Source organism: Ambystoma mexicanum, chromosome 1p, assembly GCF_040938575.1.
Source record: "Ambystoma mexicanum isolate Mex_15411 chromosome 1p, UKY_AmexF1_1, whole genome shotgun sequence".
NCBI classification, from domain to species: Eukaryota; Metazoa; Chordata; class Amphibia; order Caudata; family Ambystomatidae; genus Ambystoma; species Ambystoma mexicanum.
Genome location: NC_090921.1, coordinates 582,941,758 through 582,965,900, shown reverse-complemented (window position 1 = coordinate 582,965,900; position 24,143 = coordinate 582,941,758). Strand labels below are relative to the sequence as shown.

Here is a 24,143-nt window from a genome sequence, read left to right as displayed (position 1 = left end):
AGACCGCGAACAACGGCAGCTAAAAATCGGGTCAGCAATGTTTTTCAATATGGCACCCAAGACTCCGGTTGACTTTTTTGCCATTTCTTTTAGGAAAGGTCCTTCTTTTGTTTGACTCTGTGTGCCAAGCCAGGTTTGGTCCCTTTGTTTGTTGGCCTTCCTCTGGCACCCGAGTGTCTGGGTTGGACAGGATGTAAGGGAGGTACCCGAAACTCCCTATGCTTAGTCTCCTAGGAGACCCAAATACACTTGAGCGCGATTGGCCAGCTAGCTGTCCTGCGAGGACAGCCACCCTGCTCGGTGAGTGACAGCCAGGCTGGAATCAAAGGGGGAAAACTGTTTAAAAGCAGGTATCTGGGACTTGGAAAGCAGAGTCGACCATTGGAACGAAAGAACCGAAGACAAGCTGAAGGAAGAGGACTACTGCAGATCCTGGATGACTGGTGAAGCTCTGCTGCAGGTACGAATTGCCTGAGACTCCATAGACAGATGGTTAACTTCTTCCCTTGAGATGGTGGGAACAACCAACTTGCAAGCTGCCTGGAAACAGTCCCCTCCTGGTCGAATTTTCTACAGAGTGCTGTGGAAAACTGGATAGTCAGTGGGAAGGATACCAGTTTGTGGTCTTTAAGGCACTCACACCTTAAACCGACGTCCTAGCCAAGCTTGTGGCCTCTTCCCTGGGCAGTGCAGGAACCTCCCGACGTCCTCCTTCTTGTCCCCACGACTGAAGCACAGGAACTGAGAGACCTGCAGGAACTGCCAGGAACAACTGCCTCAGCTACAGGTTTTTCTTCATTCAAAAAGAACTGTGCAAACATGGTCTGGAAATCTTTTCGGCCACGGAGAAATTTTGTGAAACTTTCCCCTCTTTGAAGGCTTGTTCTTCCCTAAACATTTGTCTAACTTTTCGCCTGACCAAATTCTTCTAAAAACCGTGGCAAAGACTTAACCATTTACTACCAGAACTGTGCTATCCTCTACAAGACTCTGAACCATTGACTTTGGCCCAGGCCTATTGAATTGAATTGCTGGTTGTAGTGAACTGAAAACCTTTGCCCTGCCTAAGAGTATTTGTGCCTTGACTTCTTCTAACCTTGCCTTTTCACCCCTTTTGGAAATCACTGAAGTGCCATTTTGCTCCCACTTCAGGGGAGCTGAACTTGTTCAGTAATTTATTGGTGGTGTTGTGTAGTATACTTGATATTGAGCTGCTTTTGCTAGTGTAATATTTTCTGAACCAATGTGTAAATAAATGTATATTCTTTACCAAGAAACCTCAAGTTAATGTCTACTTGAATCACTGTAATTATTGGCCCTTTGTGTAACTTTTGCTACTGCTCACTTTGCTCTTGAGATAAGTCTAGCTGCTCTGCCACTGCTACCACATTACTGTGTAGTACAGGCTTGTACCAAAGGTGAAATTGTACTGAAACCCGTAGTCTTAATTGTGTGTAGTGTTCCCAAAAGGGTACTGCACAGGATTCTGCCTAACAGCCATCAACACACCTGGCCCCCTCAAAGGACACATACCCAAATGTTCCAAGCGCACTAGCCGATGGTTCCCCCCAATCTACACAACTTGCATTCCAAGAAGTGTGCCATTGAGGCCATTTGGTGTAAACACCCCTCAGCAAAAAACAAATCCTGCTTTACAGCCCACTCTAGGAATCACACAAAAGCTATCCAAGATGCTAAGGCATCTGCCTACAGCACTCAGATCAAGAATGCTGATCAAACTCCTGCAAACTTTTCAGTATACTACGCAAACTGGAATCGCTTGTGTCTCACCCACCCATGGTCATCAAAGAAGACGCCTGGTGTTACAACGTCCAGCAGAATGCTCTTCTAGGCAAAATCACTCTACTACAAAACAAAATCGAGCTCAATATTCCCCTCAGTCACTGAAGCAACATCACTAACATCCTAAAAGGCCTCAAACCCTCCCGATGCAGGAGACACCTGTTCTGCACCACTCAAAGACTGCGCCGACCTCCTATGCGTGCTAATCACTGCCATCATCAACACCTCCCTTGCCTCTGGCTCAGTCCTCATGTCACTAAAAGAATCCTGGATCTTACCCCTCCTTAATCCGCCTTCACTTGACCCAGCGATTCAAACCAACTACTGGCCCAACACCAGCATCCCCCTCCTGCTAAAAATCATCAACCGGGCTGTCTACATCCAAATCCAGAAACACCGCGAGCAAAACCACATTCTTAGCCCTCACCAATCTGGCTGCCGCCACAGACATGGCACGGAAAACAACACTACTAGATCTCAAGAACCAGCTCAATGATTCCAGAGACTCTGGCAACCTTGTCCTCCTCATACTCCTTGAACTGTCTGCTGCATTCAACCTGGCTGATCATTCCACCCTCTGCCACCACCTCACTAGCTGTGCATCCTTCGACAGCTGCCACCACCTAGATTGCTTCCTTCTTTACTGACTGCATCTCCAGAGTCTTCTCTGATAACCACTTCTACATGTGTCTCACCCACGCTCTACAATGTATACACCAAGCCTCTCTTCAATCATCTGAACTCACTCAGCATCAAGTACACAAACTATGCTGATGACACTCCGATGCTCATCTCTCTATCCGGAGACTACCACCTGGACTTTCAGAAAGTGAACTCTATCTATGCAATCATTCAAACCTGGATGGCCAGCCACCAACTGTGCCTTAATGATGAAAAAACAGAACAACTCCTCGTAGGCAACCCAGCCCCCCTCGTCAAACTAAGCCCAGCCTACCAATCTTTTAACATTGACAACCACACCTTCCACTTCTCTCCTGTCAAACATCAAAATGCTCAGCTTCCACCTAGACTCCACCTTGAGTATGTCAAGTCACGTCAATGCCATCGCTTCTTCAGCAGCGTATGCCACAAAACATATCAATTCAAGTAGGCCCTTCCTATCCACCAACAATTGCCTCAATATTGCTTGCACTATCCGGTCCAAGCTGGATTACTGTAATGCGCTCCTTGAGGGGGTACCTCTGAGAAAAACCTCAACAAGCAGCAAACCATACAGAACAATGCCCTCCAAGCTGCCCTCGGCCTCAACAAACACGACCATGTCTCCACATTAAGGAAAGAGGCACACTGGCTCCTCGTCAGAGAAAGAATAAAGTAAAAAAATATTCACCATTACAAACTGCTGCCTCTCCGACAATGCCCCCCTCCTTCCTGGCCCAAAGGGTATCCAGATCCTCTTCCACTAGACCTACTCGAGCCACCTACTGCAACCACCTGTCCAATCCCAGGTTCAAGCGATCCAAAGCCGGTGGCTCCAGATTTCCCGTCTCTGCTCCTGCACTTTGGAACTTGCTCCCTCCCGCTCCGAGGGCAGAACCATCCTACAGCTCTGTTCCGGAAACAACTAAAGACCTACTTATTCAATTAATATCCTTACCACTCGCTAACTTGTCTGTTATTTATGTACAATCGCTTACTGCCTAAAACTACCACCTAGATGCCCAAGGGCTTATTGCACTCCGAAAAATGACAAATAAAATAAATACCTCCCATTGCCATATGCCTGGGCCTACCTTAGCCTCCATAACTACCTTAAAGATACCTTTACAGCCACGCAAGAATCGACAGAAGAAGCCAATTATCTGTGCAGCCGCACAAACAACAAATCACCACTGAACTCAGCTAACTACGTATAACACACAATTCCGGTGGACACTGGCCACAGGCACAGCTACCCACGCACATCAGCAGAAAGCAAGTACTATGATAAAATGTGGTTGTGCTGTTCACATAATTCTCCACCGACTATGCCTCAACACCTCTGACATCAGAATGCAGAACAGACCCATGACAAATTTGGGCGTGCTGAACACATAGTGAGTCTCTAGCACTCACGCCACCTCCTGTCTCCACTCAGCACCCATCCACATGCCTGACCACCTAGGATGCTCTCTAACGGAGCATGGCCAGCCCTGCTAAGCCTTATTTGGACAAATACACACATGCATCCTAATCTTACTCTGTGACCTCCAACACTCTGGACTTCAGTTCTCCGAAGGCGTACCTGCTAACAGCACATTGGGACTATAATAAGGGTAAAAGGCACTAAATAAAATGACAAGAAGAAAACAATACATTTGTTGCCTACGCCATATTTTCACATGCAAACCTATCATATGGCCAGCTCCCAACTACAATCCCTGCATGCCTGCTGCGGTGCACCTTCAATTTCTCATGCGCGCTATTAGATTTTCTTTAGTCTCTCCCACACATACACACACTTAAAGAGGGGCTGAAAACATGACTGGAGTTGGGATATGTAGAGAGGATTGCAAATTGAGGGAGACACAGACATGCACATAAAAAGTGGGACAAGAAGAGAACTACACAAATGGAGAGCGGGATATTCACAAAGTTAGATTAATAGAAAAGGATCGAGCAACCAATCAATTTTTGAGCCCACCATGGCTGAGTCCTGGCCACTTAAATCTCAGACTGATCACTATATGCACTTTTCCCACCCTTTTAAAGCACTCTGTAGTATATCACACATACATAGCTGCCAAGCTCCCCAGTACCATGCAGAGTGACACCTCGAGCCGGTCCGGGTTTCACCATTGCATACTGCATGTGTAGACCCATGCTTACAATTGGTGAAATGAAACTACAAGTCGCTGGACGCAATGGGGGAAAGCAGAACTTGCTTGAGATATCATGCATAGAACTATAAATCTTGGCAGTAATGCCCATAAATACATACATACTTTTATTATTTTACCCTGGGTGACAAAATGGCAGATTCAGAGCTTCTCAGGGTTCCTGTGGCCATCTGCGAGGCGGCCATGCAGTGGTGTTTTTGCTTTCAATTCTGGGACTTGCAGTTTCCCTACATTTCAAATTGGAAATTAAAAAAAACAAAGGTCAGAATACAACGTGAATAAAACAAAACTGTATGGCCTTCTTAAGCTTGGCCATGGGAAACTTCAGAGTCCTGCAGATTTTGAATAATTTGATTTTGACATGAAGGCTGGCCCGATGCAAATTCATTTGACTGAGTGGAGCTCGAGAGGGATATTTTTTTCATCAAACTCTTAGCCTGAAAACGTTTTTTAAGGGATGCTTTGTAAAAACATTTCTAACATCGGTCTTTAAAATGAAGCACCCCTCTCAGTTCTGCTTATTCCTTCTCTTGGAGCCTCCCCCTAACCAGTTTTCTTCCTCTCAATGAGGACCTCTGTGCTCAACCAAAAAAAGCCTTTCTGCCTGTCAAAAATTTCACCTACAGACAGCCGAGAACCACCTCCAGACCCTGCTGCTTCACATTCAGGAAAGGATGCCCCAAAACACAGCCTTAACAGCCCAGAGAAGGACTTCACCCTTCTGCATCCACCCCACCAAGCAGAGCACACGCACACATATGCACAAAAACTGCACCCAACGCCCCATATTGAGTACCCAGACTGCCCCCACGCACACCAAGTACCCTGCTACTCCTCCCCGACTGTTCCCTGACAAGGCCCTCAACCCCTTCTCTCCAACTGCTACCTCCCCCCACAGCCTCCCTCACCCAGGCTCTCCACCAAAGGCCCACCTACTCCACTTCTCCCCCAAGAGTCTCCAGCCACATCTACTCCAAACCACTTCTCCACCAACAGGCCCTCATTCTCCCCCAAAATTCCCCCCAGCCATTTATCCCACCACTATCCCCCTTCTCCAACTTCCCTGGTAAGACAGCTCAGCGGGTTGAACGCTCGTTGCTGCAATTTATGTGTGATCTGCAGGTTGAAGTTTCGAATCCTGGCAAGGCAAACTCAGCCTTTCATCCTTCTGAGGTTGATAAATGAGTACCAACTTCGGTTGGATGATTTTGTATGTAAGCATGTATGTAAATTGCTTTGGCGAAAGTGCTACATAAATAACACATCATTATTCTCCAACTGCTGCCTTCTCGTTCAACTGCCCCCCAAGCCCCTCTTCAACCCCAACTAGCCCCAGCGCTCTCTACCCCAACCCTCCTTCTCCCTCAAATGCATCTCCACCCCTTCTCCCTCAACTGTCACCCCCCCAACTGCCCCATCTCCCCCAGCAGATGCCTTTCTTCCCCAGCTGCCCCATCCCTTCTCCTCCAATTGCCAATTCCTTCTTCCCCAAACTAACATTTCTACTGCAGCAGCCCCACCCCTTCTCCCCAACCGCCTCGTCCCCCAAATAGTACCCTGCACCTTCTCCCTCAGTTGCCCCGACCCCTCCTTCTCCCCAGGTGTCCCTTCTCACCCCAGTTCCCATCCCTTCTTCCCCACACTACCCCGTCTCCCACAACATCCCCTTCTCCCTCAACCGCCCCAACCCCTACTCCCCCCAATTTCCACCACACCCTCAGCTGCCGCCATCCACTTTTCCCCCAACTATGCCAACTCCTCCTTCACCCCAACTGACACTACTCCATTAACTGCCCCCTTTTCCCCCCAACTGCCCCATCCACCCCCACCTGCCCCTCCACTACCTAATGCTCCATCTCCACAACAGCTGTCTGTCTTCCCCAGCTGCCCCCACTGCTTCTTCTCCAAATGCCCCTTCTCACACAAGTGCCCATCCCTTCTTCTCCAAACTGCCCCACGCCTTCTCCACAACTGCCCCATCCCCTGCTCCCCAACTGCCCCCACCCCCTGCTCCCCAGAAGCCCACACTACCTTCTCCCCAGAAGCCCCCACTACCTTCTCCACAACAGCCACTACCCCTTCTCCCTCAATTGCCCCATACCCTGTCCCCAACTGCCCCTTCTTCAATTGCCCCACCACCTTCTCACCGAACTGCCATCCAGCACCTTCTCCCCTAACGACCCTCTTCCTCATTTGCACCCACCCCAGCTTCTCCAACTATCGCCATCCCTCCTTCACCCCCACCCCTCAACTGCCCCATCACCTTCTCTCCCAACCTTACCCCTTCTCTCAACTGCCTGATCTCCCCAACTGCCCAATCTCCCTAACAGCTGTCTTTCTTCCCCAGCTGCCCTGACCCCTTCTCCTCCGAGTGCCCCTTCTCACCCAATTGCCCATTCCTTCTTCTCCAAACTGCCTCTTTTCCCTCAACTACCCCTTCTTCCTTAACTGCTTTCTTCTTCCTTATTTGCCAGCCACCCCAGCTGCTCTCCAACAACCCTCACCCTTCTTTCACCGCCAACTGCCCCCTCCCTCAAATGCCCTCCTCTTCCCCAACTGCCCTTCTTCCCCACCAACTGCCCTTCTTCCCCACCAACTGCCCTCCTCCTCCCTCCAACTGCCCTGCTGCCCTCCTTCTCCCCCAAAAGCCCTCCTTCTCTCCCAACTGCCCCATTCTTCCCCAACTACCCCACACCCTTCCTTTTCAACTGCCACTCACACAAGGACCCCTCCACTAGCATTCACCCAACTCTCCCAGCACCAGACTACTTAGTAAAATACCCCCACCCCCAGCACTGACGTATCCATGCACTCCAGTCTCTCAGCCAAACAATCTTGCAAAAGAGTTCACAGTCAAAACAGCTCCCCAGGCACATTGGCTTTCACAATTAATTCAAAGACTCAGGCTTACCCATTTACGAGTGCCACAAACTGCGATCTCTTTCTTCAAAGCCTTCCTGCTGCAAAGGCTCTGAAAAGAACTCTGCCGTTCCAGCGGCACCTGGTTCTATTCTTAAACAAACATACACGCTTCATGAAGTGCGATACAGACACATCTTCTGATTTGGAGATTACAAACAAAGCGCGCTCGGAACTGCTGGAAACCGTGGGGTATGCGGGAGCTGCAGGCAGGAGATGGGACATGCGCAAATGGTGCTGTCAGCTTTAATGGTTCAGAAGCATCAAGGACAATTGGACATGTTCGCTTTGCAAGCATTTTATCTATCTCCAATGCATTCAAAGCTGCATGTGGTTTGAAAATAAAGTCAGTAGACTGATTAAACAAACAATGTATTGTGTCACCTTCATGATCACATTTCTACTTGCAGAGAAAAAGTAAAGTGTAACTGGGCAGTAATGTATTGTGGAAATGGCAATTAGCTTCTGTATGTATTTTAGAGCACATCATATGCAATTATGCCATGTACTTTCTCAGCAAGCATGGAATTAAAAGTGAACATTTGAAAACAAAGGTTTTAACTTTTTTTTTCTTTCGGGTCACTAAAGAATATTGATATATAATTAACTCATGATCACGACCCACATCTGGAAAAGAAACTCAGCAGGTTGATGGACTGTTGGTGCGATTGCATGCACATTCTATGGCTTTTGTGTCATTTCTTCTGAAACACTTGTAGCTTCCAACATTCCCTATACCATTCGGGAGATGCTCGTCCACTCCTGATTTTAACATTGCATTCTGTGACTTGTAGTCCCAAATTTATTATTGGGCAATCTGGGACCACAAATCCCAGAATGCATGATTTAAACCACGCCTGGAAATGCATCTTGCAAATGGAATGGGGCATGTTGGCATGTAAGTGTAATTATTAAAATGAAAAACTCTTTGGGACATAACTCCAGCCCCCTCGCTCTCGGCAGGGAAACATAGCACACCCACCACTCAACCCACCCTACCCCCTCAAAATCACCCCACCACCCAACCTAAACCCAGCGCATACGACGCCCCCTCTTTTTTATTGTGACATCTACCTTGAACACCTTTTCACTCTCCCAACACTTCACATGCCCTCCATAAACTTCAATAGACTCACCCGCCTAGGACATTATTTGCCAACAGTAAAAATGCATTAGCTTCCATTGCCTTTAATGGGATCACTCATCCCACATTCAGACATCTTGTGGAGTCAATAGATTGAGAGGTATTACTGTATACCCACCACCCAAATCACCCACCCCTCACCCCAGCTTCCTGACACCCAATCTTCCCACAACATTACCACAATCCATTCTCACTGCAGCATGCCCAGCACCAAACCTCTTCCAGCACACACTCCCTACTACCTCACAGCACCCATCCACAAGCCAGCTCGATGTGGGTCGCTAGCAGGGACTTGGTCACCCCTACCTACCTTTGTATTGGCTAAAAGGCACACAGGCATTTTATTCTCCTCCGACTAATCTCCCACTCCATAGGCTTCGGTCCTCTGAGGGCGTTCACCTACAGCGCTTTGAGACCATACCAATGGTAATAGGTGCTATACAAATGCCCTATTACATTACATTGCATAAAGCAAGCATTATAAGTATTATTACATGTCAAGACTGGTGTACATTGGAGCCAGTTTTGACATGTGTTCTTACTGTGGCATGGCATTTTTAATGTCCAAACCAACATGAGTATATTCTTAAGTGGGGGTACTGGCATATATTGACAGAGCCTGTTTGGACATGTTTTCTTATAGTATCTTTACTGGTATTATGCACGAAGCAAACATGAGTATGTTCTTACATCGGAATACTGACATTTATTGGTTCAGACAGAATGGAAGTGTTTGGGCACAGCCAGCTTAAGATATTAGTTATACTGGCATATTGTGAGGACAAAGACATGAAAATGTGCTGGGAAACGAGTATATGTGCTCTTGATGATTTGCATCTTTTGGATTTTTTCAATCCAATTGCAAACTGTCTTGTTTTTTTACTCAAATTTTTACATGTTGTGTGCTGTATAATTCCCCCAATTTAAACGACTATTCAAAAAGATTTCTCAGGGAGAACACCCCTGAATCGCCTTTGGTAAGTTTGGGCTCCATCGCTATGCTCAGTTGGTCTTGCATATTAGTGGCAAATATCTGTGTCTCTCCAGTTGAAAAGTTCACCAGTCCCCGCTTGTGGCTGCTACATTTGGCACCACCCCCATGTTTCTGTGCATTGTGAAAGACTTAAGCTTTGACTAAAAAAACATAGTTACATATTTTACCTAGTGCACTGCACAGTGTGCCCCTGCCTCAGCCTGGTCATCATGGGCATTGCACATGGGTGGTGGTCCAGGCCAACCCAGAGTGTGAAGCAGCCCCTGCTTTGTTGAGGAGGTTGAGGGTGGAAAATGCACAGGGAGCTTGGTTGCAGAGGGCTAGACCCTCATTGCAAACCAATGGGACAAACACACCAATCAGAGTCCAGGGTCAGGCATGGAGGCGGGGCGGAACAAAGGTACAGTGGGTAGAGAGGGAGTCAGGGAAAGCAAACGCTGGGCCGCAGACAATGGACAAAGATGCCTCAGAGGTCAGGGGAAGCAACTCTCACCTGATGCCTGTGGTGGAAAAAGCACAGGGAGTTCGCTTGCAGAGAGATAGACCCTTGTTGCAAACCAATGGGACCAACGCACCAATCAGAGTTCGGGGGCAGGCATGGAGGCGGGACAAAGGTATGGTGGGGAGAGAGGGAGTCGGGGAAAGCAAAGGCTGGGCCGCAGGGATAAAAACAATGGACAACGTTCACTCAGAGGGCAGGGGAAGTGACGCTCACCTGATGCCTGGGGTGGAAAAGGCACAAGGAGCTTGCTTGCAGATGGCTAGACCCTTGTTACAAACCAATGGGACCAACACACCAATTGGGAGTCTGGTGGCAGGTCTGGAGGCAGGACAAAAGTACGGTGGGGAGAGAGGGTGTCGGGGAAAGCAAACACCGGGCTGTAGGGGTGAGAACAATGGACAATGTTGCCTCAGAGGGCAGGGGAAGCGATGCTCACCTGATGCCTGCGGTGCAAAAAGGCACAGGGAGCTCGCTTGCAGAGGGTAAGACCCTTGTTTCAAACCAATGGGACCAACGCACCAATAAGTGTTAGGGGACAGGCCTGGAAGCGGGACAAAGGTACAGTGGGGAGAGATGGAGTTGGGGGAATCAAATGCCGGCCCGCAGGGGTGAAAACAATTGACAAAGTTGCCTCAGAGGGCAGAGGAAGCGACTCTCGCCTGATGCCTGGCATGGAAATGGATTTGGATGTCATCCTGAGGGGATCCCCTTCCCATGAGGCCCTGGGTGGTGTACTCAGCAGGAGGATCTCATGGGGAAGGATCCCACCCTATGGCACGAGGAATGACTATCCAGGGAGAACGTAATATGCACACTGACCACCACACTCTCTCTAACCCTCCTCAGACACTCTTGTTACTTCAGTACCTCACACTTCCATGTGCATGTATAAAATAGGAAACTGAATTTCCTTCTTGAAAAGTACTGAGACGAGGAAGAGCGTGCAGACTACACATTTGACACAGACTCAATTACTGGAATGAAGAAGAATCCACATGACCCAGTGAAGAACCACAAAGGTAATGTTGGGACGAGGGAGAAGTGCAGTGCCCTGAAGATCAACATGGGAAACAACTAGAGCAGCGGTCCAGTTGCTAAAAAAAAAAACAGTGCAAACCACAACTTAAAACGTATGAGCGGTCGACCTCCGGTGTCATTCTGGCCCTGAAGGATCTTCAAACAGGGGAGCACAGCAGCTCCGACAGGAGACGCTGTAGAACAGGACACGTGCAGCAGAAACTTGGCGTCCAAGATAGATGGAAGAAAGAAGAGCTTACTAGAAGGTTGGAGAAACAGAGGAGCAGGGAACCAAGCGGTCTTCAAGAGACCCGACGTTTGGGGAGAGACCAGTGTGGCAAAGCCCCCACAGCACGAGAACGTATTGCAAGAGCAAAGGGGAAGCCAAGGCAAACCACAGACACCAGATGATACTGGAGGCCCCGCAAACCAAGCCAAAAGGTATGCAGAGGGTACCCAGGAAGGTGCTGGGGAATTCTGAGGACTCTTGCCAATCGAGGGAGGAAGAGTGGAGAGATCTTCCTTGCCCCTGCAGGGCAAACCAAATCTTAGAAAGCAAAAGATACCTGGTGAGAGATCATCCTCATGAAAAGCTATCAAGAGAAACCAACCATACTTGGCTGGAGAGTAAACCAAGTTAGTGGAGCTTGGGAGAAGAAGAATATCCAAAGGCCCTGAGATTTAAAGAATGGCCAGAGGAAGAGAGAAGTTCCTTCTGGACCTGTGAATTATGAAGTATACTGAGAAGCCTGAAAAAGGCCAGGGAAAGGGAGTAATTCCCCCTGGCATTCTGAACTGCTTTAAGACATCTTATAAAGGCCAGGGGGAGGGAGTCATTCCTCCTGCAACTTTGAACTGCCATGAGAAGGCTGAAAAGGGCCAAGGGAAGGGAGAGATTCCACCAAGTATTGAGAATTGTGAAAGAGAGCCCAAAAAAGACCAGGGGAAGGGAGTCATTCCCCTTAGTGTGGAGAGCGGGTGCTACTTGAATACCAGGAGAAGGGAGACATTCTCCTGGAGCACCTAGTCCAGGGCGAAGGGAACCATTCCCCCTGGTGGTAATAAATCAAGAGGCGAGAGAGGAGGTGTTTTCCAGGAACCCAATAGTGAAGAACATATGAGCCATAAACAATGGTGATGTTCTGAACTGGAACTGTACCTGTTGAGAATGTTACTATTTTGGAGCTTCCAACCTGGAACTTTGTTTTGTGCTTTTGAAAAGGGATTGCAAGCTGGGTAAGGGAGTCATTCCCTCAGAAACAGTACCGCCTAACCATTGGAACTATATCCCACTGTCCAGATGAAGGGAGTTATTCTTCTGAACCAAGGAGAGATACCACTTCTTTAGTTTAGTTATAAGTGTAAGGGAAGGAAATAGGTTTTTCAGACAGGACGGTGGACTCTTGATTTTATTTCATTTATTGGGTGTTTATAATACGCCTATAAACAAAGACGCAACGAGATAAGAGGGTGGGGAAACAGGGAGGACAAAAACAAAAACGATCCTACTAGGCCTTGTGACATTCGGATCATGCAAGTGCAGTAAAGAGAAGTGTAGGGGAGGAGGGGGGAGTGCCAATCAGGGCGGCAGGGCTCATGAGAAAGGTGAGTGTCAGGGGAGGCCAGGTGGACAGAGCCAGGGGAAAGCAGAGAGTGCCGATGAAAGAAGGTACACAAGCTAAGGGCAAGTTAAGGGGGTGGAAGGATTATACCGGTGGAGGCCCAGCCAGGCTAGTGCAAGGGGAGGGGCCCAGATGGGCAAGTGCCGGTTGGGGGGGCAGGGGAAACCAAGTGCAGGGGTATAATGGATTGGGGGGGCTGGTGCCCTGTAAGACTCTGAAGGAACCAGGGAGCCAGTCAAGAAGCAGACATGGACATTAGCAGGGGAGGGGGAGAGGGAAGGGAGACGAGAAAAGGAAGGTCTTCAGAAGCTTCCGGAACTTTAGGAGATCCGACTCAAGTCTGAGAGAGGCAGGCAGGCCATTCCAGAGGAAGACACCTGTGGAGGAGAGTGATATATCCACTCCCCCACCCTCGGCTTGGAAAAGTGTCTGATCTGCAGAGAGCTAGAGCTAGACGACTGAAGGGTTCTAGCAGGGAGCTATTCAGGGAGAGAGAGTTGAATGTAGAGGGGTCCCAAGCCCCAGAACGCCTTGTGGATGATGGTCTTGAACTTCATCCTTGCAGCCACCTGGAGCCAGTGGAACGATTTTAGGGTTTGGGGAGATACGGTACGTGGTCTTGAGGCAAGGATAAGTCTTGCAGTCCTATTCTGGATTAGGAGGTGAAGGGAGGAGTTAGGCAGATAAAGGAAGAGGATTTTTGCAGTAGTCCAGCCTAGAGAGGACCAGCGCTCTGGAGACATTGAGTTTCTGGGGTAAGGTGAGGAAAGGGAGAATGCCTCTGAGGAGGTGCAGCTGGAAGTGGGCCTTCTTGGCAATGTCTGTGATGTGAGGAGAGAAGGAAAGGGAGGAGTTGAAGATGACACCAGGGTTTTTTGCCTCACAGGAGGGTGAGGGGAGGGCCCATGGAGGGCGGCCAGAGTGTAGGAGGGAAAGGGGGAGCGGGATTCCAATGAGAAGGATATCTGTTTTACTGGCCTTAAGGCAGTGATCGTTAGCAGTGCACCATGTCTGAATAGCAGAAAGGCAGTCAGGAATGAGAGAGAAAGAGGAAGAGGCAGAAGAGGGAAGCTTGAAGGAGAGCTGCGTGTCATCCTCATCACACTAGAAGTTAGGAGAGAATGTGGGGATCAGATGGGCTAGAGCAGCCAGGTAGATGTTGAAAGGCCATGGCGAGAGGATAGAGCCTTGGGGGACTCTGCAGGTCAAGAGTGAGATGGTGGAGAGAAAAGGGCCCAGTTGAACCTGGGAAGGTTGGTCCGAGAGGAAGGTGGTCTACCAGTCCAGAGCGAGGTCCATGATGCCAAGGGTATCATGGAGCCGATTTATCAGGTTGACATGGTTGACCCTATCAAAGGCAAAGGAAAGGACAAGAAGTATGAGAACAGAAGATCTGGAATCGAGATTAGAGAGCAGGTCTTCACTGGTGTTCAGGAGAGCAGTTTCCATGCCTCTAGCAGCTCTAAAGCCAGACTGGTGGTCATGGAGACAACCAACAGATTCAGTGGTGTGGAAAAACTGGGAGATGGCCAGCTTCCCCAAGAGTTTGCCCAGGAAAGGGGTAATGGAGATAGTTTGCCGGACAGGAAGGGTTGGCAGAAGGCTTTTTGAGGAGAGGATGTACAAGGGTGTGCTTGAGGAGTGAGGGGAAGGGTCCAGTGGCAAATGAGTGATTGCAGAAATCGGCCAAAGCCAGAGCAAGGGAGACAATGTTGTCCTTGATAGTTCTGGAGGAGAAGGGGAGCACCTGTTTGGAGGAGACTTTAATAGAGCAGACTTGTCTAGAAATCTCATCAGGTGTTATGGGAGAAAAAGAGGAGAGTAGGAGGGGAAGGGTGAGGAGGGCCAGGGGAGGCCTGAGAACAGGTGAGGGAGAAGGATGAGGAGTAGAGTAGAATGAGGACAAGATGTCCTGAGTATTAGAAATGAAGTGAGAGGCCAGAGAAGAACAGAGTGCAAGGCAGAGGAGAAGTGGAGACTGTAGTAGGGTTGGTGAGATCCTTCCAGATTTTGAAAAGTTAAGTTGTGTTATTTGTGGCCACAGATATGCAGGCTTGGATATAGGCCCTCTTCTAAGAGCAGATGGAGAGTCTGTATTGCCTTTGGAGTAGGAGGCAGGCCAGTTTGTCAGAGAATGTACTCGATGCCTGCCCCTTCCACTTAGTCTCTCTGGACTTGCGTTTAAAAGCGGCCAGGTCGGAAGTCATACCAGGAGTTGCACTTGGAGGCAGGTTTGATGCAGATCTTCATGACAGGGGCAAGGATGTCCAGATTGTTGGAGCAGGAGAGTTGAAGGTTAATAAGGGCTTTGTCTGAGTGAGAGACAGTGGCAGGAGTAAGACGGGGAGTGAGGATGACAGCAAAAAGGGCAACTGACACTCCCTTCATAGGTCGAATGACAGAGAATGAGGTTGGCAGTGCCATCAGATTTTAGCCGGGGGACACAGGAGGTCCAGATAAGAGGACAGACGAGCATGATAAGACCATAAGAGAGGAGGAATGAGAGGGTTGGAGCCCTGAGGCAGCATCAGGGGAGTTGAGGTGAATATTGACATCTCAGAGCAGAAGAAGCTTGGAGGAGGAGGCAAGGAGAGAAGAGGTGAGGTCAGCCCTTTCAGAGAGAAAGTGGGAGACCTGGCTAGGGGGCCTGTAGATGGTGGCCAGATTCAGAGAGAGGCCAGGGGAGACATCAAGCATGCAGACAAGGCATTGGAAAGAGGAGTAGGCCTGCAGGCATATGATAGTAGCAGGGACCCACTCAGGGAAGATCAGGGCAACTCCTCCCCGGGACAGTTATGTCTGGGTTTAGAGAGGATCTTGTACCCCTCAGTGAGGAGAGTGTCAAAACATGTTACAGAGCTAGCAGTGAACCATGTCTCGGTGAGAGCGAGCACGTCTAGGTCGAGGTCTTCAAGGAGGTGGCAGATGTCAGAGGCATGTTTGACAGCAGAGCAAGAGTTGTGGGTAGCTAAGTGGAGTATGTTGCCACTTTTGAAGGTCTTCAGAGGAGGGGTACCGGAGTTTGGTACAGCCATCGGAGGTGGTAGAGGGGCCCGAGGGGTGGCAGAAGGAGTAGTTGCAGGAGAGGTGAGGGTGTTGATGAGAGAGGGAAGACACCTTTAAAGAAGGCAGAGGTTGGGCTGAGAGCTCTGGGCCATGACAGTGCCATTTAAGTCGACATTAACGAGATCCCTAGAAGACAGGAAGGATACCAAGAGTCCCTACACCAATAATGGGAGAGGAATGGAAAGGGCAGAGCACAGAGACCATAAGGGGAATCCAAAGGTTCGGCGAAGGGACGACAAAGAGGATGTCAGTGATAGTCTGCCTGTAAGAAGTATTGACATAGGTGTCGGCGATGGCCAGGCCTGGATTGGAGACCAGGAGATCCTTGTTGAACCTTTTCTTTTCAGAGGGGTAGGATAGGAGATAGAAAAGCAATTAGAGAAGATATTGTCGATTGAGAGCACCATTGAGAGAGGGTGCAGAGAGAAGGAAGGGGGAGAGAGGGCGGTACTGCAGAGCACGACACCAGCTGCAACCAACAGCACTGACACAATCTAGAGTCAAGTGTCTGGGAGGGGAAAAAAGGCCTACGTTACAACATATAGCAGAAAGCATGACACCTAGAAGCGAGGGAAAAGCCTAATTATAAATACAGCAGAAAATGCAAGAACACTCAGATTCGACTTTCCTAGAAAAGATGGAAAAACCTAATTTTTAAACCCAGCTGCAAATGCAAGAACATACAGAGCCTCATTACGACCTTGGCGGTAGCCATGCCGCTATTGGAAATCGCATCTTGGTCTGGGTTCCCAGAATGAGGAATTACCGGGCCATTCCGAGTTCGGAGGGCCCGGTAATTCCTCCCTCCAGGAACCCGGGCCCGGACCTTTCCCATTCCCATTCCAGCCCCCATAGGGCTGAATGGGAATGGGAGAGGGAGCAAACAACTGGCCGATTACGAGTGGCCCGTTGTTTGCTGCCTCTTCCCCTCGCGGGACCCGGTAACGACGCCTGGTTTTACCAGGCGTCCTAACCGGGTCCCGCAAGGGGACCTCGTAATGTGGCGGAATGGGTTTGTATGTATGTATGTATGTATGTATTTATTTTTTGTATAGCGCTGATAGCCCGTGGGCATCAGGGCGCTTAGGCAAACAACGAAAAACAAAACAATACAATAGGAACGTCTGCGCTAAGCCATGAGGTGGTCATAATCCCCCGTATCTCAGTTCATCATCTGAAAAGATGAGTCTTCAACCCTTTCCTAAAAACAGTAAGGTTGGTAACGGTTCTGAGTGTTTCTGGAACACTGTTCCACAAGCTGGGGGCCTGCACCAAAAAGGAACTGCCCAGCCCAGATTTCAATTTAAACTTGGGGACGATCAACAGACATTTACCCTTTGAACGAAGATTCCTACTGGGGGTATGAAGCACTAAGCCCTTTTTCAGATACTCAGGAGCAGAGCCGTACAGGCATTTATGCACCAGGCAGAGAGCTTTGAATTTAATACGCTCCTCCACTCTGAGCCAATGCAAGGCTATTCTCTCTGCAGTAACATGATCTCTTTTCTTCAGATTTTTTACCAGCCTAACCGCGTTTAACGGGTCCGGCTCCTTTTGCGGAGCCTGTTAACCCGTTCAGCCAGGGTCGTAATGAGGCCCACAGATCTGTCTTTCCGAGGAAAGAGGGGAAAAGCCTAATTTTCAAACAAGGCATGCAAGAACTCACAGATTCGACTTTCCTAGAAGGAGTGAAAAGCCCTCAGGTTAATTAAGACAAATGACTGATGCCAGAAAAGGATATCATACAACTGCCAAGTGCAGCAGACTGCAGTATTAGATAATATCAGTAATAAGATAGAAGGACAGTTAAATAGGGAGCTGTAATGGCTGTTCCCTGCCCAACCCTTTCTTACCTTGTCAGTCGCTGCTGGTGGACGACTGCGCTGCATACTTCCACGCCAAACACCGGCAACAGTGGGAGCTGCCCTTTTCCCTGGGGCCCTTAGCTGCAGGGGGACTGCACGGGCAATTGGTTGTCCTAGGATCTTGATTTAAGGGGCAACTCAACCAATCAGGGCTCAGGGCTGGCAGGGAGGAAGGTAACCGGAAAAGGGCCCAGTCAGGGAGCCAAGCCAAGACACATCTAGAAGGCTACTAATGGAATATTTTAAATCAAGAATTCTGGCACAAAAAGCAGGAGCTCCAGACATTACCACAAGGATGGTGGCAGCATAGAAAGCGGGCCGCTCCTCATATCAAGTAATTAACACAAGGTTCAATGGAGCCTGGGTGAACCAATCACAGGTCAGGGCAGGCTGGGAGGAGGGCGATGAGGAGGGAATCTGGAAAAGTGCACAGGCAGGGAGTGAAGACAAGCAGAGAAGGCTACTAATTGGATTTCATGGACATCCTGACATAATCCTTAATGTTTAGTTGAGGCAGAGAAACCTGTTTTAGAGGTTAGGGACACATAGGGTTTTCTATTTATTTTTGGAATGAATAAAATACTCTAGCCAATACCATGCCACTTGTGTGTCAGTCCCTTCCTTCTGCACCCATACAATACATAAAATGTAAGTAAGGGAGAGTGGACAAAGTGCAACTTTAGGAGGTTTAGGGGACAGGGAAAAGTACAGTGGCCATTGCGTGGATAAGTCAGGAGAGAGGCACAATAGGTGAAGAGATGTTAGAACGACTCCACCCCTGACAGTAGGAGGGCATTTAGGTTGGATTTAAATATGGGTAGAGAATGAATTGAGCGGAGTGGCAGAGGAAGTCCATTCCTGAGTAAGGGAGGGAGAAGAGATGGAGATCAGAAATGAGAAGGAGCACAGAGGGGAGAAGGAGTGGCGGCCAGGTGGTGTGCCGAGGATGATCTTAAAGGGCGTGGGGGATTTAAGGGGGTGAGGTGGGCAGTTAGGTAAGGAGGGGCACTGGCATTTATCATTTTTAAAATGATGAGAAGAGATTTGTGTTTAGCTCTAAGTTCCACCAATTAATTTGGTGGCGGGACAAGGAGGTAGAGGTAAATCAAGGAAGGTTCCAAAGTGTGTGGACAGCAAAGATAAGGATGTTGTCCAGTGGTGAGAAAGCATAGTTGGGAAGGCCATAAAGAAGACTAGCACAGTAACCAGTTTTAGAGAGGATTAGGGTGGTTATTATGTATTTGGCAGTGTGGAAAGAATGGAGATGGTGTATTTTGCTGATACAAGGTCTAGTCTGGCAGCCGTAGCAGATTTCAAGATAAAGAGAAAAACATTGTGAAGTGGGTCAAATACAACACCAAGGTTGCGAGCAGAAGGAGAGTAAGGATGGTAGTCAGGGGAGAGAAATAAGGGAGGGGGAGAGTGGGGGATTGTGTGTTGAGTAGTTAAGTAGATAACTTTGGTTTTCGTGGAGTTGAGTATGAGCGAGTAAGATGCTTCCAATATTGTATGGCGGTGAGAGGTGCTGTCACCTTAGTTTGTCAGATAGCGAGAGAAAAGCTAAGAATATCTGGGTGTCATCAGCGAAAAGCTGATATTTGAAGCCGTAGAAGGAGTTGAGAGCACAAAGAACAGAGGTTTAGAGAGTGAAGAGAATAGGACCTAGGAGTGACCCTTGGGTAACCTCAACAGTGAAAGTGGTGGGTGTGGAGGAAAGGTTATTCCAGGACACATGAAAGTGCCTATGGGCAAGGTAGGAGGATATCCAATCAAGGGATTTATCTTTTATACCAAGCAGAGACAGTTTGGCTTGGAGGTCAGAATGGTTGTGTCAGACCTGCGTATCAGCACTCTCAACCCAACTACAAAAGCTGCATGCACACAACCCTCCCACCTTGGTTGACAAGAGATGTCTATTTTGAATATACTGGCCACCTCGATGCAACCAGAGGGTTAGGTTGAGGTTGTGGATATGTATGGAGAAGTTAGTGTAACCAGAAAGAGTGTTAGGAGCGGTAAATGGATAGGCAGGGGGAGAGTAGGGTAAATACATAGAACACAAACATGAAATTACACTGAAATCCTGTCTCACACTTTTACTCTGTTGCCTCACTTTTTTCCAGACCTTCCTTACACCTAGCCACCCTATGCATGTCCTTGCAGTATACAGTGATTCATTTGACCTTGGCCAACATGCTCTTCTTTAAGCCAAATTCACATAGAACTCCCAACCAGAGTATACATGACTACCTTTTTTAACTCCTGTTCCTTAAATGTTCTACTCATTTCCCAAACACTTGCACCCCACATTCCCCTCTGTTGCCAAATTCATCCTACAAGCCCCCAACCTACCAGCACTGTAATGCCCACACGCCTCGTATGATCCACAGTTCCTAACAGTCCAAACAAGAAGCCTTTGCCCCAAAAGAAATCAAAATAAAGTTGTCATAATTTTCCCTCTTTTACATTCAGAAATTATAACGTGCATTGGGTGTGAAATGCCTCTTAACTGAGGCCCCTCAACCCACGCGCGAGTCCAGGGGCATGGGTGAAACGGCGTTGAACATACAGGCTACCCTAGTCCTTGTGCAGAATGTCTGAATATGTTGAATACTCCAGCATGAAATGGCCAATACATCACCGTTACTACCAATCAAGATTACCTCATGCGCGAAGTTCCCTCGAAGGTCTTTTCCTTAACCAAGTTTAACATTTTGGGGTCTTTTGGGGTATGGCCCTCCACCTAGGCACATGCAGCAGGCATCACCAGTGAAATATTATTCTCTCAACACAGGCCCAGCACAGGTGATTACTTGGTTCATCACCCTTCGTGTCTACAAAGCTCCTTTAAACATTTCACAAACGTAATGTTTACTTAGGTTTATATAATATTTAAATGAGTGTATACCTTGTTTGCCAATGTTTTACAAAAATGTAAACCACATGCAATACCTTGCATTTACAATGTTTGCTTTTTTGTAAACCTAACCAAAATTATGGATCGAAGGGTTTACACATTTTCGTGTACCATTCAAACAAAAGGTATGCAACATAGTTGTAAACTGCTGTACATGTTTTGTTATTGGTTTGCAAAACTTTTGTAAATCTTTCAAACCATAGGTTTGGTATGGTTAACAACCAAGTAAACAATTGTAAACACAAGGTTTTGCACATAGTTTACATTGTTGTAAAATGTTTGCAAACAATGTGTACACTCATTCAAATGTTTTGTAAACTTCAAGTAGACATTATGTATGCAAATGATTTACAATAGCTGTGTAAACTGTTGTCAAGATGAGGTTATGCAATGGTGTACCAATCTGAGAACATTTGTAAACTATCATTTTCATGCAGTGAAAGTCTTGCAATGAACACAGCATCTGAAAGTGTGCAAAGGTGCATATCATCCACAACCAATATGAGCAAAGTAGCAGTGTACCCTCCTCCCCCCACCACAAATAAACCCAACATCAACATAAAAACCATTGATACACAAATTACATGTATCCACCAGTCAAAGCACACATTAAAAGAACCCTCCTATTAAGCAAAGTTAGCAGACACCCAAAAATGTACCTTTGTAGAATATGTAAAAGCATCGAGCCACACCTTTCTATTACTTAGTCATTCATCACCCATGGTGAGAAAATGATCAGAGACACATAACAGCAATACATCTGCTGACACAGGAAGAAGAGGAAAGAGATAGTAAGAGAAGAGAAACCCACCAGCACTGGCACAGTGCAGGCAACCTACTCACCCCAATATGAGAAACTCAACCACAAACCTATACTCACTTTCAGAGCCAAAATGAAATTAGCTTAATGGAGCATGGGCGAATTCCTCCTCCAGCACCCCCATCAAAGAAGCACAACACTGCTTACCACTACACCCTCACACACCCACCCCCCAGGACCAGGCCCAGCTGCAGACACCAGTGACAGTCATGCCAAAAATCCTCATGCACTGCCCACAGGTCCACGTGCAGGGAGCCAAACATATCCTAGAAATATAATGACATCCCTGAAGGTTGGTCCCACTATATCCATATCAAATGGCACTGTTGTATTAATACTTGTGCCCATTTCTTAATTATTTAGAAAATTAGCGTAACATGGCGTGCACTTTCCAAGATGGTTCTTTGGTGTCTGTAGGCAGCGATAAGACCCCTCCACCAATACTCACCCCAGTCTATAAGGTGAGTATCCTCCCAATGCACCCCCACCCCAGAGTATATCAGTGCTGAGTGGCATAAATGTGGAAGAGCAGGTCGGAAACCCATACAGTGGCAGTACTTCACCCTACAGCACCATTCAGTAGTTTGAATAAAGACAGCAGCCATAGCCATTAAAGGTACATACCCAGCATCCCTGTCGGCAACAGACTGCCACAGTGAGACCCTCAGTGACAGGGCATAGACTGCCAGTGGATCTCCGATCACATCACACTAGCAGACTCCCTGCACTGACGTGCAGCACGAATGGGCATCTGGACTGGGTTCTGCCATGATGATAACCAAGACCCCATACAGCTGCAACAAGGAAGTGTGCAGAGAACCAACTCCATTGGCCCTGCAGTTGCAAGAGACACTGGAGGCTGAACCCAGAAAAGCCCCTAAAGGGGTTCTGTCTTAACTTTCCGGCCTCAGCCAGCACTTGCAGATGAGCCCTGAAGAACAACGTAGAACGAGAGGGAGTTGGAAGCCATCTAAAGAGATCTGACATTTTTTACCCTGAAGAACTCAAACTGCCCGGTCCTAAGCAGGAGAGACAACACCATGGCGGTGGTCTACATTAATTGTCAAGGGGGCATCAACTAGAGGTTCTTCAGAACAGATTGCTTTTTCTATGGATCTAGGACTAGAATGGCATCTGTTCACCCATTCAGTGACCACATGAAGGGGATAGAAAGCATGCTGCCACACTCCCAGAGCTGATGCTTTTCAACCTCCCATAACATTATCCTCCTTTCAGAACTGTTCAGGATGCTCAGGAGGACTTTTTGCATTCCCTAGATGACCGGTTTTCCACCTTAGGGAACACCCTGCTTTACCTCTACTACACATGACTCTTGATCACCAGGTTGTGGGGCTCGAATTCTCTATCTTTAACCTGGCCTTGAGAAATGCCTATACGCCTTCTCCTGATGTTCCTTTCCTCCACGGACAAGAACAAAATTAAGTGCACTACTTCGTCTGTCTATCTGGTTACCCCTTAATGGGTAGGAAACACTTGGCTACTCTCCTGGTTCCAGTCACCAAATCCCTCTTCCTTCTCAGAGCTACACCTCCAATTCAGGTTCTCATTCCCTCTCTGGCAAGCATCAATTGGCAATGGATGGGATGGGTCTAGGGAAAGTGGGTCTTCAAAGACAAGGCTTCTCAGGCCATGGAAACAGGGATACTCAGGAGAGCTTCTACCTTTAAATCCTACTCCAAGTACTGGGGTCCTTTTGTAGCCTGTGTTGCAGGAACAATTATTGGGCCTCAGTACAGGGTTGGTGGTATTCCGGAGGTAAATCCTCCAAAATAGCACCAAACAGAATTAGCGGTACCACCACCTGATCCTGGGGATTTACTGCTGGAATACAAGTGGTGATAGGTGGTTTTAATCCCCAATTTGTAGAAGTCCATAGGAATCCATTGAGTTTTCGGTGGAATTACTGCTGCAGGTAATTCTGCTGATTTTGCCTTTTTTGCCCATACGTTGGAGGATTTACCTCCAGCACTTTGCTGGAGGAAAATTCTCCACCTTACCACCAAAGTTAGAGTATGGCGGTACAGTGGTAACTTAGTTACCACTGCATTACCGTTGTTATTTCCCACACTGTCTTACTCGTAATGAGGCCAATGTCCTTTTTTAAAAATGCAGTATTCCTGTCAGAAAACGCTCCAGGTCTTGTATCACCCCTGCGGTTCACGTGTCTCATCCTCACCAAAAGCTTCTGTCCCGTTATACCACCATACAGAAGGCGGGCTTGCGGTATCCACGCTCTACGCACGGAACACATTTGCGTCGGGAACTGCGTTCCCGACGCCTCACGTGGAAGTTGCCATGGAGACTACGTCAGTGGACGCAGCATCTTCCACGTGATAGAAAACGTGTTGGGTCACGTGACCATCTTGGTGCCGGTACTTCAAGTACTTAATGATCTGGCGCCCACTTCTCGCTGCTTCTGATCCAATAGTGACAGCGGTTTTTTCTTGCTCAGATTTAGTGGTTTTGTTTGATCTCGGATTACGTTTACTGGATTGCTCTTGGATTATCCTTACCTGTTCTTGTATCTTGACCTCGGATTGTTTATGGATTATTCTTGCCTAGTGATTTGGTTTTGTCGAAATCGGACCTCGAAGCTTGGGAGACCTCTTACCT

General features: G+C 48.0%; 1 protein-coding gene across 6 annotated transcripts in view; it reads right to left on the bottom strand.

The window, feature by feature from the left end:
* LOC138576134 (uncharacterized) overlaps window positions 1-24,143 on the bottom strand; it is a 466,688-nt gene that overhangs the window by 427,002 nt on the left and 15,543 nt on the right. The window contains exon 2 of one of the 6 annotated variants that reach the window (XM_069649536.1): window positions 4,749-4,870. The exons of the other annotated variants lie outside the window; for them this stretch is intronic. The gene's annotated coding sequence lies outside the window, so the exon portion shown is untranslated. The remainder of the gene's footprint in view (window positions 1-4,748; window positions 4,871-24,143) is intronic. 6 annotated transcript variants of the gene reach the window in all.